Genomic DNA, 24,739 nt, shown 5'->3' with positions numbered 1-24,739 from the left:
CTGCTGCTGCTGCTCTCTCTTTCTCCCCTCCCTCTCCAGTCAGCGTGCAGACACAGCCAAGTGAGCACAGAGCGGCACCGGCTCCATCCATGATATCTTCTATCGGTATTCGAGGAAATCGGGGCTTCAATCCTAACTTTTATGCAGCCACACAACAGGTGATAGTGATCCAGTTTCTTAAAGATAAAACATATACAACTCGTAATGTTTTGATAGTGTTAAGAGAATAGACGCAGGGCAAGTTGATAGGATTTCAGATCAGCTTCATCACTTACTGTTTTTTTTTTTACCCTCACTGAGCTACATTGAGTTAATCTGTGCAAATCATAATTATATTAACCTTCTATGTTTGCTTCAATCTAAGATTCTCTTTTGGGGGCAATGAACAGAAATATTTTCAGACTTATGGATTGGCATCAGTGAATCATCCCAGCTCTGCAGTTTGCATACTTATTATTCTTTCTAATTAGGATTACAAATGCATGTAGTGGGGTTTTTAATCATTACTTTGACAACATTTTGGCTCAGATTTTATGATTAAAAAGTCTAAATTTTTTCCCCAATAAATGTTTTCTGAAAGCTTAATTTGAATTGTTTGACAGTATGAGGACGGGGAAAGTTGTTAGGGATGATTAGTGACAGTTGTAATGTTATAGGACATTGCATCAGGACAGGACCCCTTAACATACAAGCAAGGAAACCAATATTTTCTTTTTTTTATTATTGTTTTTAATAATGCTCGTCATAGACAGAGCCACAATAAAAACACTGACCGACTGACGACTAAAAAAAGATAATAAGATGCAAGGCTGCTGATGTACATTGGTGTCTGACTCCATTTAAGCAGACTACAAAATAAATATAGAAAAACATTCAGCTGCAATTTTTTTTTTTTGCAAACTTCTAATAAGAATACAATGGGAATTTTAAAAGTTTGGTTAATTTTAGAGCTTAGAGTCTAGAACATACATAGACAGAGACAAAGGCAACCCAGTATAAGACAGAAGTTGGTCTTTAATGCAATATCTGGATTAGCTTTGAACACCCTTTTTAGATATTCATTTTCTGTTTGCGGGCTGGAAAGTTGACTCGTAAGCTTGAGTGGGTCAGCCATGGGCTTACGATGGCCAGATAGAGCTCAAATAGTGTGGATTAGAAACAGCAGCAGTGATGCAGCTGCCATCACATTTTTACCTCCACAATGATCCATCTTGGAGCAACTCTCAGGGTAAAAAAAAAGACGTCAAAGCAAATCTAGATGTCTCCTCCACTTTGCTCAGCCCTGTTTTATTCTCTGTCTGAGTCATTTTCTCAATTTTTGAACCCTCGTTTTTCTGTTCCCCCTAGTTTTTCCTACTGTGATTTGACAGTCCTTCATAGGAAGATGGAAAGACAGAGCACAGCTCAATGACATCTGCTGTCAGCCTCCATCTGTGTATCCAAATCTTCGCTGATCTGCTGTGTTCTCTGATCTAATGTGAGTGACATCCAACCATTACTCCCTCCTCTCCTTCACTCTCCCAGTTGTCTCCTGACAAATGGATACTGACATCAGCATGACAGAAGTGCAGGAGCCAGGGTGTTATGAAAAACTACATTACCACTCGGAAGGAAGCACACCTTGCATCCCAGTGGGTCACCAAAGAAGCTAATGCCAGTGTTCACAGAAGCACCGGCTTTCCCTAAGTCCTGTGACTCAGAAGGTCAGTGAACTGTAAAACTGAAGACTCACATTGACTTGACATGTATCCATAAAAGCCACTCTACTTGAAATGCAAAAATACTCAGATGTAAACATGCAAACAAACATGCACGAATCGACGTAGTCAAGCATGCTTATGGAGAAAATAAAGTACTTATGTGTAAGTGGGCTCTTGAAGAGGCACAACAACCTGTTTTTTGTTCACCAAGATAGCAATGCCATCACATTAACTGTATTGCCATGCTTTTGATTTCATTGCCAACCTGTCCTCAAGTGGCCTTCTGTGGTGGCCTATCTCTGTCTCTGTGTGGCAGTGTGACTGAGTCCTGTGGATCCTCACATACTGAGTATAATGAGATTGCAGACAGGATGTGGCTAATCTCCTTTCCCTGGCACGCACAATATGATATGGCTACTTCATACCTGCTGAGAGGTGCAGTATCCACTTTCTACCCTGTTTGGCTAAAGACACTGCCCTGACGGAGTGTGAAAAAAGAGAATAACTGGAAAGGTTAAATAACTGAGTTCAAAACCTTGCCTGCATATTATGCAATCTCATCTATATTATGTAAACCCTCATGTACTTGCATCTTTTTTGTTGTTTTTTTTTACCTCTGTATGTGAGTTATTTGAGAGCTGTAAGATGAGTGTGTGAATGAGATCAGCAGGGCCGCTCTGCTGTGCTGCTCTGTTTCACCACAACTGCGTTGTCAGATCTAAGCCTGGACACAGATTTGAGGAACATGGGAGCTGGACTGGGTGTCAACTGAGGGCTGTCATACATATTCATTTTAATCTTATCATAACACTTCAGGACCTTTAAAGACAGCACATGGGAATATCTCTCACCCCGTACGCCTTTAAAGCCAAATGTTTCTTTCTTATTGTGACGCATCTCTTGTGATGTGATGTGAAACAGCATCATTATTTCTCTTGATGTGACTCATGATAAAAGCCTCCTTGTTGATAGCTGTTGATGACAGAGTGATGTGGAAAGATTATTTTAGCAACCAAAGTTTGAGTGTGTGTCAAACCTTTCATCCGGTGTTGTTAGCATGTGTAAGAGAAATGTCATACATTAGAAACAAAATGAGCGTGACAGGCTATAAACAGACACGCGGACTACCTTTCTCAGCCTGTGACACCTACACAAGCACACAAACACCTTCTATAGCTAAATGTTTATTTTCTGTGTCAACCATCTCACCCCTTGGTGCCTAATTTAAGTGCTGAAGTCACGAGTGTCCGAGGTGGAGCACACACATTATCGCATATGTTCTTCTGCCTTCTGTTCCCTCGGTTCAATCCGACTTGTGGACACACCAGACCTTGTGTGAATAAATAACAAGATGAACATAAAAGTTTAAAACAGGAAGTGAGTGACACATGGATGGATAGCGTGAGCAAAGGTCCTCAGGACTGGTGGGCTCAGACATTCATGGGATTTATGAAACCATCTAATGCCATGTCAAATGTTAACCAGATGCTTAAAGTTTAATGTTATATGTGAATTTCAAGATGTGGCATTAAACTTTAAATTGTCATCTTCAAAAAAAACTCCAACCAGCATGCATCTGATATAGGTCCCAGACACTGCCATGATGTACTCACTCACCTTAAAATCTATTGAATGCATGAAAGCTGCATGGATTTACTCATGCAATCCTATAAGAAACAACAACTAATACAAGTTATGTTTGGGAATATACTTTCTATAATTTATCTATAGCACTTAAGTGGCATGTTATCAGTGCATCATGATATTGTTGGATATAGCTTTTAATTGCAAGTTCTAGATTTGACCTTTTTTCTGTTTAATATCAGAGAATTCACATGACTGCAGGCCCTCCTTTTGCATAAGATATTTATTATGCTGCAGGAGGCAGCAGGTCCCTTTGTCACTAAACGAACTGCTTTTTGTTTGTCGCTGTGTGTATAAGGGTGACTTGTCATCAAGTTTTGTGGTGAATATAAACTAGAGAGCCTGAATGTGAAAGGGGTGTGCTCTATATCTGTGTCTGTGTGTGCAGCCTGACTTGCATCGGTTTCCCTGTCTGCACACTGTCTTGTAATATTCTAATTGATGCTGGATGAGGCTTTCACTGGCGTTGCCTTAATGTGTGCAATATGTGCCCAGCCTGGCCCCGTTGTGTCACTGAGCTGCTAATGTGTTCAGCAGGCTATGGCACAGACTGCTGCTCTGAACCTCCTGCAGTCTCCCACGGGGAGTTGGAGAAAGGAGGCAGATGGGGAGGCCGCTGTGGGGCTTTATTTGTGGATAACTGCAGGTTGTTTGTATATGTGGAGGGCTAGGTACACATGTATTCAATTAATGCATCCGCATAATCATAAAACAGTGTGCTATTATAGATGAATTTTACAGATAAATACTGCAGATGGCAGAGTCCTTACAGCTGACTAATTTACTGTTTTCTGCAACAATAGACACTGGAAGCCTTTTCTTTTCTGACAATAACGGTGACCGTGTGAGTGGGAAACACTGACCAGAAAAGCTCTCCTACTTTCACTGAGGTTCAGGGGGCTGTTTTTCACTTCCTTTTTTCAGAGGACAAGCGGGGGAGTTTGCAGCTGCCACTTCGAATGCACATATGGGCAGAGTGGTGGTGTGATGGGGGTGGGGACAGAGAGCACATGGTCCTCTCAGTCACACTTTTATGGTGGTAGAAAATGGGCAGCTCCATGCAATGCACCACTTTTGTATGCCTGATATGGCGATCATTTCGACAAGGGAGACTGAGTAAACTCTGCACTAGGCTGGGTAGATAATAGAGGCTATTCTGGAGTAACTCTCGGGCTGCTGTCCTCTGTCTATCTTACAATGAGTGACACAGCAGGATCAGAAATGTGTTGTCTAAATGTCTTATTGTTTCTAATAATAAAGACACATTTGCACATCACTGGAGAGCTGCTCTGCACACAGATATTTGTGTTTTTGTTTTTCAGATATTTCTTTGTGACTTATTTTGAAGAACATGATTGAAGTGAAATGTAATTCAAGTTGTCACAACTTTATTTCTAGATTCTTGTGATTTAAAAAAAAAAGAAAGAGGGTAAACTAAGACACAGCAGTTCCTGCTTTACAAATCCTTCCTTCTCATTTTCATTTTTTCACCTGATTATTTCATTATCAACCTTGCTGTATCTACTTCTGTCATTTTGTGTTAATGTGTTATTTGGCATCACTTCAACTAATAGACTGATACTACAATAATTCAAAAGAAGAGGTACACTCAGCAACCATTGTCATGATTGTGTAAATTTGTGTAGTTTGTTGTCATGCTTTGTCATATTGTTTTTGAAAGCATGCTTGTCCGTCCAGATGGGCTCTGCAGGGAATTAAGAGCACTCAGGCACAAGCTGAAAGACAACTGATACTCCACAGACAGACTACTATTACATCTAATGGACTGCATCAATAAGAGAAAGCTACATTCAGCCTGAGGTCTCAAAAAAAAAAGATTTTACAGATTCAAGTTAATAAGCCTAATTCACTTGGCGGCCATTCAGATATACAATGCTCACAACTTCCCATTTTATATGACAAGCCAATTCCCCTTGTTCTGCAGGATTAATATTTGAAGATAAAAGGCTGGGAATATAAAAGAGGGTTGAGTGAAGGATGAAGACCTTCTACTATATGAAAATGCACTGCGTGGCTCAGCGCCCGTGTTGGAGGTTGATGATCAGATGATATCACTCAGGCACTGACGGTCTGGCCGGTTCCTTTTTCCCGTCTGGGGCTACCATGAGCGATGGACAGCAGCTCCCTGGGGGCCAATGAAATGGGTTTGTCATCAGAGGCACAACCTGTAAAAAGTTACTTACAAATATCAGACTCGTAAAATTGCACGTTGTTTGAGCCTGTGTGCCTTTGAGAGAAGGAGAACGCCATTACAGTATACACAAGCAAACAATTCCAAACCAATCCACACATGAGTTAATCCTCATTACATTAAGTGTTGTTATGATCACACAACTTGAACTAAAAAGGACAAATACCTACTGCATATTCATCCATCAAAATTCTACATCGATGTCGATGACCTCAATACCAATCAGTCAAATTGTATCACCTCACTTAAACAGGAAGAGCCTCGCCAGAGTTCTTTTTTATTGCCAGCAGCTACTATGCTTTGGTTTGCTGCATCAGATGATGAGTCACAGCCCAAATGTGGTTATCCCATCTATCCATCCGGACACGCAGGCTGACACCAGAAGCCACTCACTGCTTTCCAGCCTATTTGTGCAACAGCTGAGACACGGCAGAGTATCCATTGAATGCATGACGTCATTTTCACGCCTATATTTTTAATGCACCACCACCAACTAAAACCTCTCTGGCTAGATTATTTGCCACCTCTTTTATTTCTCATTAATTTCCAGATTCCTTTTTTTTTTTTTTGCTGTTTTCTGCTCACATCTCTATCTCTGCATGTCTTGGTGTCCCTTCCTCACCTCTCTCCAGCCCCTCAGGCCATGGCAACATGTGCTTTGCAATCTGCTGCCAGCCCCGGTGCTCGGCTGTCTCCCTTAGGCCTCCCCATCGCCCTCCACCCTCCCCATGTGCTTTTAGGCCCCCTCTGTTTAATTCATGAGCTTCCTGTGGCTCCTGTCATGTCTCATCTGGGCCACAGGAAGGCAGAGTGTAAATAATGGAACATCCCCAAAGACATGTTCAATGCTGACTGTCACAGCAGCGCACCATGTGCTCCCACGGAGAGGAACAGGACAACAGTCTGTGCTCTGCTCCACTTAAACACATATGTTGTGCTTATAACGGGATTTTGACACATATGGTGAACAGAACATGCAGATACAGTATGGGCTGCTTGCATACATAATGTGCTATGTTTCTCCTCTCAGATTTGTTTATACTGTGCAGCATATACACAAACATGTTTCTTACACGAATGAACCCACATGACTTTTTGAATATATGTAACAGTTATATGTAATCAGTATATTGACAGGCTGGACGGACTGCTTTTTTCCAATGGGCTACATGACCGGAGAAAGCTATATTTATTGAACATACTTAACATTCTCCCAATGCTACAATTGTTAGCATTGACCACCTCTGGGTATTATTTGCAGCAGAGGTAGTTCCCAAGCAGCATCCCATCAACGATCTTCTGTTGAATCTTTCCTTAACCCCCATAACAGGGATACCCAGATCAATACTGTTCTGAGACAAAATAAGAAACCAGGGCAGCGGTAGGGAAGCGAGGCCCTCACTAAAGTCTCGCAGGGCTGGAAAAGTCTTTAAAAACGATCTGCTTCATAAGCTCAGTTGAGCAAATCCTCAAACACAACACAGGTCTTGCTCAAATATGGAGCTTTAGGTTATTTGTTTTGTGTGCATCAATAAGGAATGGCTCAGCCTGGATAGGATAGTAAAGCTCTTGGTGCTAAACATAGTGTCTCTATAATTCTTTGCTGCATCATCCCTCACGCTGCAAGATTTCTCTGTTATCGATGTTCAGGGCGTCAGGAATTTTTATAACCGGCTATAAATTCAGCGCGAATTGAAAAGACAGCTGAAGGCTCTGATACAAAAACTGAATCAGCTGCGGAGTAAAAAAAAATCAACTGAATCTGCCTTAAATCCAAGCTGACAGCCTTTTTTTACCCCTCAGTGTGATGGAGAAAACTACAGACCCTTTATATCTCTGCAGGGGCTGGATGTTCCAGACACATTTGGAAAGTGTGTGCATGAGTGTGCATTTTTACAATCTTGCTCACACAGTCCATGCAGACCACAGTAGAATGATATCCGATATGTAATGTACTGAGGCATTCAAAATAATTAAACTGTTATTTTCCATAGAGCTGAAACTAATTAAGATTAGAGTTGTGTGTACATGAATGGAGTTTAAATAGGTTTCCATTTCTATGTTGTAGAGGAGATGGCAGTAGATCTCACCAACACATAAAATCTCTAAGGGATAACAATCTGGTAACACAGCATGTCTTTATTGATCTGTTTTATGTACAACAAATCCTCTACTTAGGCTCACTGTGTTTTACAATCACCTGTGTAACCCCCCCCCCCACTGCTCAACACTGAGGTGTGTGTTGTTTTATTCTGCTTGATCTGTTCCACTGTGGCTGTTTGTTGGAGCCCATTTGTAACGTACATAGTAGATTGTGTGTGTGTGTGTGTGTGTGTCTGTGTCTGTGTGTGTGTCTGCTTATATCTCTCTTTCCTCCGCAACTATGTTACTGAATTTGTACGGCCATATTTTGTCTTTTTAAAAATATTTTAATGACACATTAACATCAACATATATACCAAATACATTTCAAAACCCAAAACCAAACACTTGCACTCACGTCACACACGCACATACATTTCTACCAGGGGATGAGGTTTGAGAAGGACACAAACTCATTTCACTTACATTTCATTCACATGTTAAATGCCACCCAAAGACACCCATAATAGGATTATGCAAAAGAGAATGGGAACCACAACAATCATTGGACAGATTTAGGAAGTTAATGCAGTGTTTCCCCTACCATTATATTAGGGGGGGCGCCCCCCCCCAACGCCGTATTTCCAATTAATGTGAGACAGAACCAATCACCAGATAGAAGGCGGGGCATAACGTTGGGATGAATTTGATTGGATCGTTAACTTCAACAAATCTATTAGTAAGCGTCTCTGAGTGCAGGATGAGTCATCAGACATTGAAATGTTTTATAGGAAGAGAAAATACATTTATTTAGGCTAAATGTAAAAATACTTATTAATGCTAAATTGAAATGTATTTGGCAGATAATGGCAGAAAAGTGAACAAAGTGAACAAGAACACTGGATTAAAACTGTGAAAATCTATTTTTAATTTTATGGGGGACTTTGATTGAACATGTTTGCCCAGAAGACAAGCCCACCATTTACTTATTTCCAAATTAAGTTTGTTACTGTTTTTTTTTTTTTTTTTTAAGATTTATTTTTGGGCTTTTGTGCCTTTAATGGAGATATAGGACAGTGGATAGAGGTGGAAATCAGGGAGAGAGAGTGGGGATTGACATGCGGGAAAGGAGCCACAGGCTGGATTCGAGCCCGGGCCGCCCGCGTTGAGGACTACAGCCTCCATACATGCACTAACCACTGCGCCACCAGCGCCCCTGTTACTTGACAGTTTTTAAGGATATACATATTGTAATTATCAATGCTGATGAGACATGAAGCCAATGTAAAAAAAAATAAAAATTGGTTGAATTATTTGGCATAATTTGTTTAACAACAACTCTAAATTTGGAAGAAAGTATGTGAATAAATTAGAGCAAGAACAATGTTTTTCAAAGACAAATCTCCTTCCTTTCACTACTGCCTTAAATTTTCCAAAGCTGCAGTGGCAGGAAGTAGAGGAGGGGAGGAGGGGGCTTGATGAAGAGACCTCTGCATGCCAAGAGAAGCCGTTTACACAGCAGGTTTTGAAGTTACGACGGTAGCTGCTAATAAACTCACACACTGACTTTCCAATCCGGCTGTAACATTGTGTTTGATTCCCTCAGCTGTGTTGGCTCTCCAGTTTCCCCAGTGAAGCTCTCAATATCATTCAGCAGCTCAATAAGGAGCAAATTATCCCCCGCTGAAAAAAAAGCGCATTGAATCGTGAATAATGCAAAACAAATTTAGTCTACATGATTGATTGCATTCTCAATCAGCAGAGTACTTGGAGGAGAAAGGTGAGTGTCTGCTATCTGTTTGGCATAATCCTCTCTGTAGAATGGATGCCATAAAAAGTGTGTTACTTACAATTTGATGGAGTGGGGTCCCAAGGAAGCATCTCTCATGGGCAGCCTAGAGTAACACTGTAGGAGGCTTTGCTTTGTTTTAAGTGGTGGAGCGATAGTGGATTAGACGCCACTGTGAAAAATAAAGGCACTGCAGGTGGGGGGGAATCTAGGACAAGCCATTAGAAGAGGAAAGATATTCATCTTCAGCACTTAACCCATGTGTTCCTGCGAAAAACAGGCCAAAAATATCCTCTTTTTTTTTTTTCATCGAAAGCTGCTTTTTCAGCTACTCTGTTCATTTTCCTACTTGCACTTAAGTTATTCTTCTAACCCAAATGAAAATGTGTCTATTTACTCAGAGAGATTTACACAGTAATGTTGAAATCTGCCTGCTCAGGTGCCTATTTTAACGCTTTGGTGTAAAAACATATTAAGGTAGCTGAACTTGCAGCGTCTCTTGCACTCATGTAATAATCCTGGTGCTGATGTGGAGACCCAGTTTAACTGGAAAAGGCCTGCAGCAATGAGCTTGTAGTTTCACCAGGGGTAGTTTTCTAAGGATCCTCTTTAAAACAGGAGCAGGCATGAGTTTCGCTCGAGGGTTAAACTTGTTCTGCAATAATTTAAACAGTACTTTCCCCCCTTGCTTTTACAAGCTAATGTTTTTATCCCCCCTGACGAAGACACACATGCAGAAACCCAAAAGCTCTGAGCTGCAGCTGAACAGTTGCTGTACATCCTCTCTGTTCAGAATTTGTTCAAACACCTTTTGTTTACAGTCTTGTAGTGCTGCATTTTTACCACATTAAATTATAGTTGTTCTCCAGGCACACCTTGTAAGGCTGTAGAGATCAAAAACAAGAGTTCAGAACAATGTAAAGAACTGCTCCCTACAGGTTTCAGTCGTGTGTTTTGTGCATGACTGAATAGGAGAGGAGCTCTTTTTTTTCTTCAAAGGGGATGAGGGTTGGCTTCCGGATCAGCAGGTATGGTTTTATCATTACTGGCTAGACAGGAACTATTTTTAACAATCCTTTCACTCGCTTCTAAAAACACTGAAGACATGCACAGAGACACTGACTGCAGCAGTCAAAAGAGGAAGGTGTTTTTTGTTTTTTGTTTTTTTGCTGTTCATTCAGCTTCACTTTCTTAAACAATGGCAGCTTATGAATTCATAATCCAGGGCTGTGTAAAAACGCAGACTGTATTTTGCAGTGCGCTATCTGATACACTTTTCTCTGTGCAATTATAGCATCATAACAGAAAGTGATAGATCTTGATCTGAAAACCAGTCCTTTATTATTGTGCAGTCTTTGCCTCAAGTCTGTAAATCCAGGCTAACTAGTCCTGCTCTGTTCTGCTTCCATCTGCCTCTTGATTTTTCTTTCTTACTTTCTTTTCTCATGTAGACCTACCAAGGCCTGCAGTATCCAAAAGCCTCTTTATTAGGACCATAATGAGAAGTAAAGCTCTGCATTCAATGTGTCTGTGCCCCAGGGGCCTGTAGCATTCATGAGCTTAGTTTCATGTCCCATCCCATTCAGAGGGGTTGATTAAAGAGCATGAGGCACGATTCAAAAACAGCAGGTTATTCTAGGAGGACCGGGCACGGCCTGATATATGAGGAAAAATATGAATTATGTTGTCCTGCACACTTCTATTTAAAGTTATTTTTTGGGCCATAATTGCATTTATTGAACAGGACAGCTGGATTGAGACAGGAAAAGGCTGGGAGGAGAGAGTTGGGGATTACATGCAGCAAAGGGCCAAGGTCGGATTGGAGTCCAGAGCCGCTGTGATGAGGACTATAGTCTCTGTACATGCAACATAACTGCGAAGCTATCTGGTGCCCTCACACACTGATATTTAAATGTATAGGTGTAAAGAGTAGATGTTTGGGTTAAGATATTATTGTCTAAAGTAGAAACACAACTTTGAATAATTTAATCTTCATAATTGCAGGTTGAAAAAAAAACAGTGCTGCTGATTGGTTCCACTAACATGTAACACTTCTGATTTTAACTTTGTAACAATTTCAATAAATCTTGCCGAAATGTGTTGTGACTTGCTGGCCCTGTTTATGGTTCTAACTTGGGAAAAGTGTGAGTAAAGCCCCCTCTCCTGGTCAGAGTGTGCAAGCCTAAAACAAGAGCTGTTCTGTCTGAATAAGACTAAGGAGGAAAAAAATGCTAAATAATAAATTCTATTAAGAAGATCCGAAAGCAATAATGTACAATAGATGCCATTCATTTTTAAATGGTTATGTGTGACTGTTGCCTCACGATGATGAGACTCCTGGAGTGAGAACAATGCCAATAGTCACAGCCTGTCTGTGTGAGACACACACACACACACACACACACACACACACACACACACACACACACACACACACTGTCATGTGTTCTAATGGTTTGACACAGAGATGGGAATGTTTGGCAGAAGAGGCCACAGCACACAGGACGCAATCACATGATTAGGTTTATATTAGCGAACAGCCAGAAGTGGACCTTTTGACACTGAACAGTAGATGGCACTGTAACACCAAAGCTGACGCAGGTGTGCTGCTTTTCTGTATGAAAAAAAAAACAAGAAAATACATCACCATTATGAGACATGTCAGGCACACGTTCCCTCTTAAACTAGGAAGCAGATTTGTGAGCTGTGCACTAATAGGAGATGAGATTACAAGAAAATGTAGAATGTCAGCATATGCATTTTACCTTCAACTTCACATTTGTCATATTTTCATGAAAAATATACAACTTCTTAAAAGAATAACTAATATTGTGGCCATCTATTTTCTATAACAAGTTATATATGATATAAAGACTCTGAATTAGGAAAACACACATTAACAATCAAGCAAGAAAATCCATTGATGATACATGTAAGCATGCACTACCAACATATATGTAGCCTGCATTCTCAGGAGTGTTGTTGTCATATCTGGGGAACAGTGAGAAGTAAAGTACGGAAATTACGAGCTCTGTGTTTGGCTCACGCAGCCATGAGTTCCCCATTGCCTGCTTCATGCAGCTGTAAATAACAGTAATTGTACAAAAGCTTAATTAAATGACATAAATCCTGTTTACGACGTCAGGGCTTTGCTGGGCCGCTGAATCGCACAGGAAAGAGGGCTGGGTTGTGTGTCTGTATGAAACAGTTTCTCCCTGTTCCACTGTTTCATATCCCTTCTTTCCTTTTTTTCAGATACACAAAGTCTACTCTACACTTTATACACAGAACACAAAACATAAAGTCAGCCCTCTTTTTTTATTGTGTCTCTAGCTAACGTCACTTTAAGTTTAACTCCAGACACCCACAGCAATAATTCATCCGTTTCATTAGAGCTGAGTGTGTTGGTTTGGGTGGGTGTGAAGGTGTGGCTATCTGACTGTCACTCAGACAGGGAGGGATTCTTCTCTGGTATTCCACACCATGGACAAACTCAGACGTCTCGGCCCAGCATCCATGACCCTGAGGCCTGATGGGAGGATATTTAATTAGCACACAGACAAGGACGTCTCGAGTTTAAAGAACAAGCAAATATATTTATGGAAGGTCAAACAGAGTTCAAAGCAGTGTCCGCATACTTCTCATAAAACTCATAATATAAAGGCCTAACACTTAGCCGATCACATTGCTTTCATTTGTCTCTATGCAGAATGTACAGTGGCTTCATGTCCACCAGCCTCCAGCTCTCTGTCACAGCGCTTTCATCCAGCCAGCACAATCCCATATGATTGATTGATATTAGATTGAACTGGCTGCCTGTTGTTTCAGCACCATTGACTCCGGCAAGTCTTGCAGCCGAAGATTACAACTCTGATTGCATTTCAATATTTAATGGAAGGAGCCAGAATATCCAAAGTTTTTTTGGGGAGAGTTCACGAGGAGTGTTTTGAGCCATTAGTGCGCTTCAGAAAGACAAATTGGTTGCATTACCAGCTGCCTAATGTTAATTTATTATTTGTAATAATAAAGTGGCATGTATTTGTGCTCCCCTGAAATTGATTATGTTGTACAGTACGGCGTACTTGGAGGATGATGCTATTTTTTACAGGCTCATAAGTCATTTGAGTCTTTGTGGCAGTTATTAATGCGTCTTTATGATGAGGTTTCGTTTCTGCTCCTTTTGGATTCAGTGGAATATGCAGTTCTACATGAATCCACTGTATATGTGTGCCTCGTGCCCAGTCAGCTGTGGACCATTAAACCAGGATTCAGCGCATATCGGATACTGAATGAGTGTACATGGGAGCAAGGATGGTTAGAGATGATGCATTACAAGCAAAGAGGTGAAGACTTCGGAGTCTAGACCACAGCATTCATCACGCATCTATGAGAAGAGAGATGCTTTTTATGTTTTTTTACGGAGTGTTATTGGTTTTAACAGGATAAAAAGTAAATTTTGCCATCATATCAATACTGCAAATTATGAGAAAAATATCCACGCAACTGGGAAGTCTCCCAGCCACCAACAACACTCCCTCCTGTTGACATTACTCACAGAGATTATCGGCCATATTGTCCTGCACATACAAACACTATATTGATCTGTGTAGATGTGTTTAAAAGTCACATCAGCTCATTTCACTGCATAATATCACAGAGTATAATCATTATTACTTGAGTTGAGTAAAATAAACTATTAAAAAAGTAGTATTTATAAAACAAGTACATTGTAGATGAGTAAGGGAAGACCCTGAATATCCCCAACGTCTCAAAACAGGGCTGATGTCCAATGAATCAAAATACATTTCTTGACCTAATTTGACACATCTTTAAGAATGCAACCGGGTTAAAGTAGCCTCCTTTGAGGGAAGGCTGAGGATGAAATAGCCCAAGCATCTCTTTATCCTCACACGTAAAAAATTGTACTTGAAATTGTACTTGAGGATAAGTTTTATCAATTTACAATGCTAAAAGTGATGATAATACATATCCATTTTGTATAGAAGTTAGGGAGTTTTATATAAACAGTGTCGTGTTTTATACTGACAGTTACATGTAATGTTCAACCTAAGGGGCAAAATGTTTTCAGCCAAGCATCCTCAATATAGAGTAGTGATGCTTTAGAGCAAATCAGGAGAGTAAAAGTCAGTAGAAAAAGAAAAAGGGGGGTGCTGCTTGCACTCATCTAAAAAATCATGACTGTGACAATGGATTTATGAAGTGTAACATGAAAATACTGCCAGACACAGAGGACATACAGTATAAATACAATAAGACACCGTTTTTAAATATTACAGTCACATACTGAAGAGCATGCAGGGGAAGTGTATTAAGCAATCTAGAAAAGAACCTAAATCATTTTAACGGTAATGTAGCAGATGAATAATTCACTTTCAAAAAGAGTTCTGTTCCCACCGATACATCCTGGGCTTTCTCCCCGGCAGACTAAAGTGAGACATCCCATAATTGCTCAGGGCATGAAGTAGTACTTAAAGCCCAGAACCATGTAGATCAGAGTGCAGTGCACACTTCAGTGACAGGTCCCACCAGTACCTAGTCCATCATGCTTAGCTTTTTACTGCAGCAGCGGAAAAAGTTAAGGGCCCACAATGCAACACCGCTCCATGATTGCATGTACTGTATGGTAGTAGAAAACAAAAGTCCAGAGAAGAGGTTTTGAATCAAAGGAAGAGGAATTATAGCACTATTTGGAATTTAATGAAGTGGAAAAGTGTTCAGTGTTGAAGAGCTGGAGCTTAAAGCACCACAGGGAGATTTTGCATCTTTGGGACACTAATTTGAGCTTCCACTCACTGCACGATTTTTGTGTTTAGTTTTACAATGTGAGATAAACCGACGCTCAAAATAATCACAAAAGCTCCAAGACTGGGAGATCAGACAACAACAAACACACAAGTACTGAACTCCACACAAGTGCTAAGACCTCCATCTTTCAGACTTATCTTCCTCTGCAATATGTTCCAAGAATCCTTCTCCGTAGAGAAAATATAAACCGCCAATATTATGTCCAGCTCAAACCGCCCCTCCTCCATCTATGGATTATTACTGTATGTGGCCATTCTCTCAAAGGTCAAGAGAAGCGATTCGTCTTTCCACCGCTCTATACTGTCTCTCGCTTGAAATCCCAGTGGTGTCTGGGCAGAGAAGATATAGCGGTCTGTTTCCTTCCCTTTCCAAACTCCCTTTCTCCCCCTCCTCCTATTATCCATCAATCCCTGCTCTCTCTTCTATACTCCTTCAATCGGTCATTTCCTCAATCAGTCGGGACGGTCATTAAATCCATCATTTGATGCCTTTACTTTGAATAGGGCACGGCTGCTACTGAAAGCGTCATGTAGCAGCATTCTTCAGTTTGTAATTGTTGCGGGTTAAGGCAGATGGCTGTCCACCAATGAGTCTGGTTCTCCTCCAGGTGTCTGCCTTTTAAAAGTATGGTTTTTCTTGCCACTGTTCCCAAGTGCATGCTCATTGGTCGATTAATGTTGCTTCTCTGTCAATAATATCACAATATCACAAAACTTACGACTTGTACGAAACAAGTCTTTAGATACCCTTATTGTGATTTGATGCAATTTGAACAAGGAATTATTTACTAATTGATAATTCAGTCCTGGCTACACACATGAATCTTTGTACAGTATCCCCTTGTGATTGAAGTAAATAAGCAAAGAATATATCTGAACTTTATTCTAAAGCTAAATAAGTGCCTCTCCTGCACTGAGAAACCTTGGCATACTGGCAGTTACACATTATTTTCTCATTATATCAAACGATGACTTATTTCCTTTCGCTCCCAGTGCTCCACGAGTTTTACTGCAGCTGGTGGTTCAGATTTTTACTCAGACTTCTCAAACTCCCTGTTGCTCCTTCTCCCCGCCTCGCTCACAGATGGCTGCTGAGGAGGCTCCAGGGATGCCGGGTTTGTTTGGACTGAATTGGCTCGATACTCGACTATAAAATGTATTTACAAAACACTAACAGACTTTGCATTGTGTTGCTGTTTTGCTGTTCTTGTGTCTAACCCCTTCTGTAGCTTTCACAGAGAAGGGCAGGAATTTGCATCCATGAATGTGTTGTTTGCATTGGTGTACCATAGTTTTGTTCACTAAATATTTAACACTTGCAATTATTGAACTCTCTCTTTGCAGATTGTAACTGCCATAATTTGATAACCCTGCAGGTTAAAACTGTGACTTTAATAGGGGTCCAGCCCACATTTTTCACATTCATGTGTCCATGAATACATGGATTATTAATCAAACCGGTTCCATGTGAGTAACTCATTAAAAAGCAGTCAGAGGTTAAACAAAGTGATGGAGGGCATAGTTTAATTAGACCATCTTTTCTTGCTCTGTAAGGCAGGCCATTCACCCTTACTTTAAAAAGACCCTTTGAGGGGTCTCAGTAAGGAAAATGAATTAATGAACCATTGAGCTCCTGAAAGTGGGGATCCAGTGTGTTGGAATGGCAATAAAGTTTAAGTAACAAAACAGAGAAATTAATGTAGTCCACATTTCCATTGCCATTAGCACTTCTTCAATAACGCAGATTCCATTAAACTAAAGTACAAATGTATTCATTTCACCTGCCAGTGAGCTTTGTGACAACAGTGCAGCCTGTGAGTAGAGATATAAGCTAGGTGTCATAAATGCCCATTTTATACTGCTCAACAACAGCGGCTGCAAATGCAATTAACTTCCAAGAAAAAAGACATTGAGAACAAAGAGGCTCCAGAAGAAAATCACATTCAAAGTCAAAGAACTACACTTAATTGTGTTAGCCGACTTTGAAGGTGGGTGGAACTCAATTTGAAACTTTAAAAGAGCATGGCTGCGTCGAATTAAGCGTACATACTTGCTCTATTTCTCTCCTGTGAAAATTACACCAAAGTAATGAAATATTATGATATAGCCAGAGGGAAGGCTTTTCGAGGATATGAAAACATTTGTTGAGAATAAGGGTGCTCTGTGATGTGATGACACTGCATCGAGATAAAACCCCTCAGAATGCCTTCTTTAAGAGCTTATGGAGATAGGTTAGATCTTTGTTAGAGGTGATGAAACAGCGGGGAAATTTCAGTAATATGTATCAAAATTCTGTGAGCTAAACAAAAACTCTCCAACTTTCTCAAACCACTTCTCCACCTGTGCATTCGAAGGTTACCATCATCTCTATGAATTCTTGGATATATTTTCTTTTTCTTTTACCCCTCCACCTTCTTTGTTTTGAATATTTCGCTTTTTCTCCGCTTGAGAAAATGCACCTCTGAAGAAAAAGCTCTGGAGTCTCGGAGCTCCCCAGGAGCCGAGGGGCTACATGTTCTATTCAGAGTTACTTCTTTTTCTTTTTTTTTTTAAACAAAGTTTGAAAAGAAGTCTGCCTGTCGTCAGTTTGGATTCTTAAACCAAAGTGGGAAAGATGTGTCAGAGATGGTTGGATGCAGGGTGAGATGTTGGGGGGAGAGAAAGAAAGAAAGAGAGAGCAGGTGGGAATATTTCTAAGCCGCTGCGGCAAAACTGCCGTCAGAGTGAGTGAATTTGAAAACTTTGGATGTGCTTTAGCATTGTCCACTGCTGCTTGTCGGGGTTGAAACTGGTGCGCATTTCCAATGCGGTGCAGCATATTTTAGCAACATATAAGTGTTTATTGTGAGCTCTGAAATGTCCTTTACATAATGGAGAGTTCCTGGATTCCTGTAGAGAGTCAAGTGAGCGATTACTTTAACTGTGTTTATGTCATTGCTTTGGAAAAGAAAGAGCCACTTGTTACATTTTAAAGCATTTCCCATCATGTCTACTTCTCTGGAGTGAGTCGAGATAAACACAGTGGACAGCCTTTTGGTGTTTTACAAACACTATACAATGTTTATTCTTTTAACAAAACTGGAAACATCTGATGGAGCTCAGTGTAAGTTCAAGCAGGTAGAATGTTTTTATTTTCTCACACATTCATTCCTTTTCCTTCATTCAACTTAGCCTCTACCTCTCTTCCACTCTCTGCTCTGGTGGTGATCATCTGATTATGAATGTTTACTCTCCAAGTGATAAACCAACAAGATTCTGCCTCAACCTCTCTCAACCAATCATCTTGCTGCTGTCAAATTTTAAAATCCGTTCTCTCTCATTTCAGTGTTATCGCTGGGACCCTCCTCCAACCCAGGCACCTTCATCCCAGCTCAGCAGAGTTCAGATACAGCCTCAGACACCCACTCCTCATCACATCCTGCATTCTTCCATCACCACCAACACCAGTGTCTAGACTCCATCAGGGGTGTTTCCTATCCGGCTGTCGGCCTTGCTACCCCTCCCGGTGCATGAAACATGACAGAGTTTTACCGCCAAAAAATTGCATACTTAATTATAATAAACAATTGTTCACTCTTAATTAAGTCTCTCCTGGTGGAAATGTGATGACCTTCTCCACAGAGGATCATCCCCTCAAGGATTATAGCTCTGGATGCAGAGGGGTTTCTAGCAGGTGGCCTGAGGGCCAAAATCTAATTTACCACTCCAGGTGCCATCCAATACTTTTAAATATGAGTCCTAGCTCTCAGAGTCAGGCCTTGTGGTCTGTGGTACAACAGGCTGCTTGTATATTTTTTGGCAACACATTATAGCACAGTTCTTTTGTTGGTTCTTCATACTTTTGAAGATACATCTTTTGTCCATGAAGCGTTAGGCATAGATTTATATATTTTTTATTCTATGAATGTTTTAAAAAGATTGAACCTCGATGCCTGCAGCTAAAGTTAATATCACAAGTGATGATAAATACATGCAATTTGGACATGTATGTATGTAAACACATCCTTTTTGCCACCCATGCATAAGCCACTGCCCTAGTTGGGCCACCTTATTTAAAAAAAAAAGTCTGGACACACCCCCTGTCTAGTTGTCACAAAAAGTTTAGTGTTTGTCTTTGTTCCAGCCTGCAGCTCGCTCCTGAAGTGCTCTGATCGTTCCCATTACACATTCAGCAAATGTTTTTTGTTCAGTCAGCGTCCTCATTTGCCATGCAGGCTGAGCTGTCAGGGGGCCGCAATCTTTCCCTCAGTCCTTATCGTGCTTCCTCTCATCCATCCCCTCTACTTTGCCTTGCTTTTCCCTAAGTGGCCACCCACCCCTGCCGTGACTTTGCTCACCAAATTAACCGCGGCACCCACTGTGATTGGACCAGCCAGTGGAAAGTCAACTCTCACCTCTCTTATTAATTGGATATCTTGCCCTCCCTATCAAAGTAAAGAGGCTGTGGAGGATTAGGGTAGTTTTGTTTATGTAGACCTCCACACGCACACACACACACACACACACACACACACACACACACACACACACACACACACACACACACACACACACACACACACACACACACACACACACACACACACACACACACACACACACAGAGCTTATTAATTCAACTGTAAAGAGGCTTCTTACTCTGTATCTTTTGTTTTTAGAATTGCGTAGAGGAATAGACTTACTGAGTAATTCACACTTGATTATCCTGCATTGTATAAGTTAAAAGATCTAACAAGATATAGATATAAATCTTTAAAATCTCTAAAGTGGTCCTATTGAAAATGATTTAATTTGTGTAGCAGAGGAATCGCGAAATTACGTTTTTTGTCTTCACCAAATAACACAGAAGATCTGAAGGATGTTCAGAGAGATTTATATCTGCTGGGTTTTTTCATGTTGATAGAGCCAGAGGGGAAAAACAAATATCTCTCACTTGTATGCATTCAAAAAAAAATCAAGTCATTCGTACTACAAAATAATTGTGCCTCTTTTGCAAACACAAAAGAACAAAGGGAGTATTTCATCCTTTCATGTTTGCAATATTGAATTATTCCAGAGAGGCTCTGTGGCTCAGGTCCTGGGTGCCATGTGGTTCAGCGAGGCTTTGAAAGGCACCATTCACGGACCCATCTGAATCCAGGCCAAGCTAAATTGTGCTTGTTCGTTTCATCCAAACATCTGTGGAGTCCAAAGAACCTCCTGGAAGCGACCGGTCTGCAGAGACACAAACCAATGTGAGAACCTCGTGCCTTCCTCTGGCCCTGTTCTCCCTTCTCTCTCTCTCTCTCTCCCTCTCTCTCTGCGAGACACAAGCCTTTCATTCACATTTCCCCTGCACAGCCCGTCCTGTCTTTGTGACTTGTATTGTGTCTCTGTTGGGGCTCTGTTCCCGCGTTCAAAGGAAACATTTTTATTTGCATCCCACCCTCCGAGCAAACATTCGCACAAAAACTATGTGAGATCAAATTGTGTTTGTATGGTCTCACACAGCTTCATTTGATGGCTTTGTCAAAGTTCGACCCTCCCTGAGTTACATATTAATATAAAAGGGTCACAATCAAAGGACATCGTTATGAAACTTCAACTTTTTTTATTTGAACAACAGTTGACTGAAGCTGACATTTCTCCTTATAACCTTGGCAGTGCAACCATTTGAGAGTTTTTTTTTTTTTCAAATGTTACATGCTGATAGATAGTTTTTTGTCCAGATGGGGGAGCTATTAGGCTACTGAGCATCTTTAAAACGGTGCACCACAGTTCAGCTTCTCTACCTCCATACCTCTGCATCTCTGTCCTGGGAGACTGCTGCAGAGCTACATAAGAAACTGTGCATATATGGTAAACAGAGTTGCGAAAACTATAAAAGTGCTGACTCTCAGACTTCGAGACAGTGTGTGCTCCCAGTAGAGAACAATTGTACCTACTTCTGTATCTGTACAGCTTTTTTGCTCATTTCTGTACAGTATATCAATTGGTATCACTCTGTATTCTCTCTTTTTTGCCGTCTGCTGAAAGGTAAAAAATATACAACTATTTTCCATATGTAGAATATATTTGAGAGATGAAAATGTAAGAATCTGCAGGCATTGCTACTCTGCATTATAGGCACCACATTTCTGCTGAATCTTCTCGCTTTATTTAAGCAACTGACGGTAACATTGGGGTAAACTTTGGCTTTTTCGGCTATAGCTTTCCCAGAAAGATGACGGATCTTTTATCCCAGAGTATGTTTGCACTTCTCTGAACCAATTTCAGGGTTTTTCCTGTGCATGTACTTGAACAATGTTGTGCATCTGTTATGGGGCTTATGTATCTGAGCATGTGAACATGCAGGTTTGTGGTGCATGCCTCTCAATGCAATGAGTTGGATCCCTTTAGTGTGTTCAACAAGGGAGGGGAGACCACTGTCAAGCAACAGACACAGTTTCTGGCCCAGAAAAGATTCAAATATTTTCTCTCTATCCGTGGGAGGAAAGGAACCAACGGCAGAGAAAACAACAACAAATAATCGCCTGCACCTGCTTTTTTCCCCCTCTTCAAGCTCTCTCTCTTTTTGTCTCTAGTAGTCTAACATGTCAGACCTTATTCCCACACTACATTTGCACTGTGCCATCGCAGCAGAAAGCATCTCTAGAGAGGCTTCATTAGAGGGAAAGACATCTTCCACTGTTGGTTTTCTCTACTACGTAGATCATAGGCAACCAAACCAAAACAGCTCTGCCTCAACCGAGGGGAAGTTGTTACGGTGGATTAGCCCGCTGACATTTATATGCCATCTGTGTGGATCTGCTCTACTTATTTAAAGATATAAAAAATAATAATAATAAGTAAATCAAGAAAAGCAGAGGCAAAAAGTAAAAAAAGGGTTGGTGGAAAAATTCAAATTTTCTGGCATTTACATAGGAGTAGTTACAATAAATAAAACCAGACAAGACAAATTTTATTAAAAGGGAATTCGTGTCACTTGGTGTTCAGTCACAAGGCCCTAGAGATGAAAATAGCCTGGGACAAAGATCCCATGATTTAGCTCAGCATTTCATATCCGTAGCAGTATTTTCTAACAGACAGCTGGTGAAATGGAAGATAAAAATATCAGCTTTTCATTGAGAGGGAACATAGCCCCTACTGAATATGCTCTGTATATTGTATGAAGTTAGAGAGCAAAACGCACATCCATCCACATCCTACCCTTCAGTGGCATTAACATAACGCTTGAAGTGGGAGAGTGTGGACTGAAGTGGGCATGATTATTTAAAATGAAAACTTTTTCACCCTGAAACTTGCTACTATTAACTCTGGCAGTGTGTAGTGTTACATTATTGAACTGAAGACTGTTCGGAGAGCTAAAAGTGGGCTGGAGGGGATGTAGAGATTATGCAGGTTTCTGATCTCGACCGCGGTCCCTGCCAGGTCTCTGAACCCGTTATTTTCATATCAAACTGAATGTGCAAGAACCTGAAGTGACACATTTTCTTTCACTTTCTTTTGGCTTGTGCAACCTCTTTGTGATCTGACACCGTTTGGAAGAAGGGGGCAGGTCTCCTTGAGGGGATTGAGTGCATTTGTCTTTCTCTATGCAAATGATAAAAGCTGTACAGTACAATAAATCCTGTAAAAAGAGGGTTTAATTGTCTGTATTGTGTGCAAAACAACAGTTAGTTCAGACAATGTAATCCGATTGGACAAGAGGCACTCTCCTAGCCCTGATACTGTATAGGGTGCAACCTCTCTGGGATTTTTCACAAAAATAAAGAGATAAAGCAGCGAAACACAAAACATTAAGATGATCTTCAACATCAGTCCGAGTAAGAGAAGATGTGTACAGGCTATGAAGACGGTTTGCATGCTGCTTTACAAATCAACATCAAATTGATGATTTGTTTAAGTTGTTTATTGATAACTTCATTTTGTACACAGTTAAATATTCTTTCCATTATTAATTTACTATTTTTTTGTATTTCAGAACTTTTGTTTGAAAATAGTTTATAATTTAAACCGCAAGCGATGATGAAGGGCCCCCGCACCCCTGTGCATGTCGGGGTGTGTCGCGACTGTGGGGAGCACAGCAGCAAAGGGATGTGGCTAAGCAGTTGGCTGTGCAGATCGATTTGTGTAAAAGTTGTAGTACTGGCAAGTTCAAACAGGTAACGTTATGAGGATCACAGAATATTTAAATGCAGAGCAGTTCAGGCCGGCACTGTCATGATGCACAGCTACAAGTGTGCCGCTGCAGTGGCATCTATAAGCGTTTTCACATATGCACTCCTGAAAATATGTAGATTATTTCAGGAGGAGTGCTCCGGATGTTCTCCTGACCTGGCTGTTCACACATGCATTGCAGGACTGGAGACTAATGCTGTCAGACAGGATGGGGGGGGGGGGGGGGGCAGGGGTCTCCTGAGGTAAGAACTTTGATATGAACTCCAGCAAAGTTTTTACATTCTAATATAAACCTCCATGTTGTGTAACTTAGAAAGCTATAATATAATCAATATCATCATATGCCGGTCTGGTCCACTCATGTGCCATCGCACATGTCATGTATGAGTGGCATATGCTGGACTGGTCCACTCATGTGCTGCGGCATATGTTGTGTATGAGTGGCATATGCCAGACTTGTCCACTCATGTTCCGTGGCATATGTCGTGTATGAGTGGCATATGCCGGACTGGTCCACACTTGTGCCGCGGCATATGCCAGCCTGGTCCACTCATGTGCCGCGGCATATGCCGGTCTGGTCCACTCATGTGCCGCTGCATTTGTTGTATATGAGTGGCATGTGCTGGACTGGTCCACTCATCTGCCGCGGCATATGCTGCATATGAGGGGCATATGCCGGTCTGGTTATTGTTTTTCTTACATTAAATAAATCATTGCGAACTTCCTGTTGGGTTTTACGGTAGCTTGTGTGTGGTAATGAATAGACAAATAAGCAAAAGTGCAGGTAAAAGTTTATGTGCTGCTGGCAATTGTCCAGTTCCATTCAAGTTGTGGAACAGGTTGTTTAGGTGCAGCTGAATAAACACTTTAAAAAAAAAAGTTTTGTTGCTTATGACTGTTTAAAACTGTTTTATATAATACTTTGACACTTATGGTCATGCTGTTATATTGAATATTAGCATGTTGTGATAAACCTTGACATTCATTCTAAAGCCAGTTACTGAATCCCATTAGCACCAATACTGAGTGCAACACAACTCCTTCTTGTTTGATAATGCTTATGTCTTTATGTTTTTGCTGTGGTTGTCTGATACACTCACTTTGTGATATACTCACTAGTGCCATTTTACTCTTATTGGAGGCTGTTTGTTAGACGCTATCAAATGGTCATGTCTCTCTTGCACTTCCTTTTCTAAGTGACATATAAAAACTCTCTCTTTCTTTAACACACAGTCAACCTGCACTCCTGTGAGCATTCATCTCCAATGAACAGCTTTCCCCTGGAGGTTCTGGACTAATTGTGTAAACTTCCTGGCTGTGGCACTAC

At 40.9% G+C, this 24,739-nt stretch overlaps 1 long non-coding RNA gene across 2 annotated transcripts; it reads left to right on the top strand.

Annotated features, from left to right (window-relative positions):
* The first annotated feature begins 19 nt into the window (after positions 1-19).
* Positions 20-19,843, top strand: LOC136183135 (uncharacterized). 2 transcript variants are annotated; one of them, XR_010668958.1, is made up of 3 exons: positions 20-158; positions 1,525-1,703; positions 18,578-19,843. It is a non-coding gene; the product is annotated as an uncharacterized lncRNA (long non-coding RNA). The 2 variants fall into 2 exon arrangements; XR_010668959.1 differs by having other exon boundaries at positions 25-158; positions 1,348-1,703.
* Positions 19,844-24,739: the final 4,896 nt, after the last annotated feature.

Source organism: Labrus bergylta, chromosome 2 (genome assembly GCF_963930695.1).
Source record: "Labrus bergylta chromosome 2, fLabBer1.1, whole genome shotgun sequence".
Lineage (NCBI taxonomy): Eukaryota > Metazoa > Chordata > Actinopteri > Labriformes > Labridae > Labrus > Labrus bergylta.
Note: the sequence above shows the minus strand (reverse complement) of the source record. Positions and strands in the feature narration are given on the sequence as shown.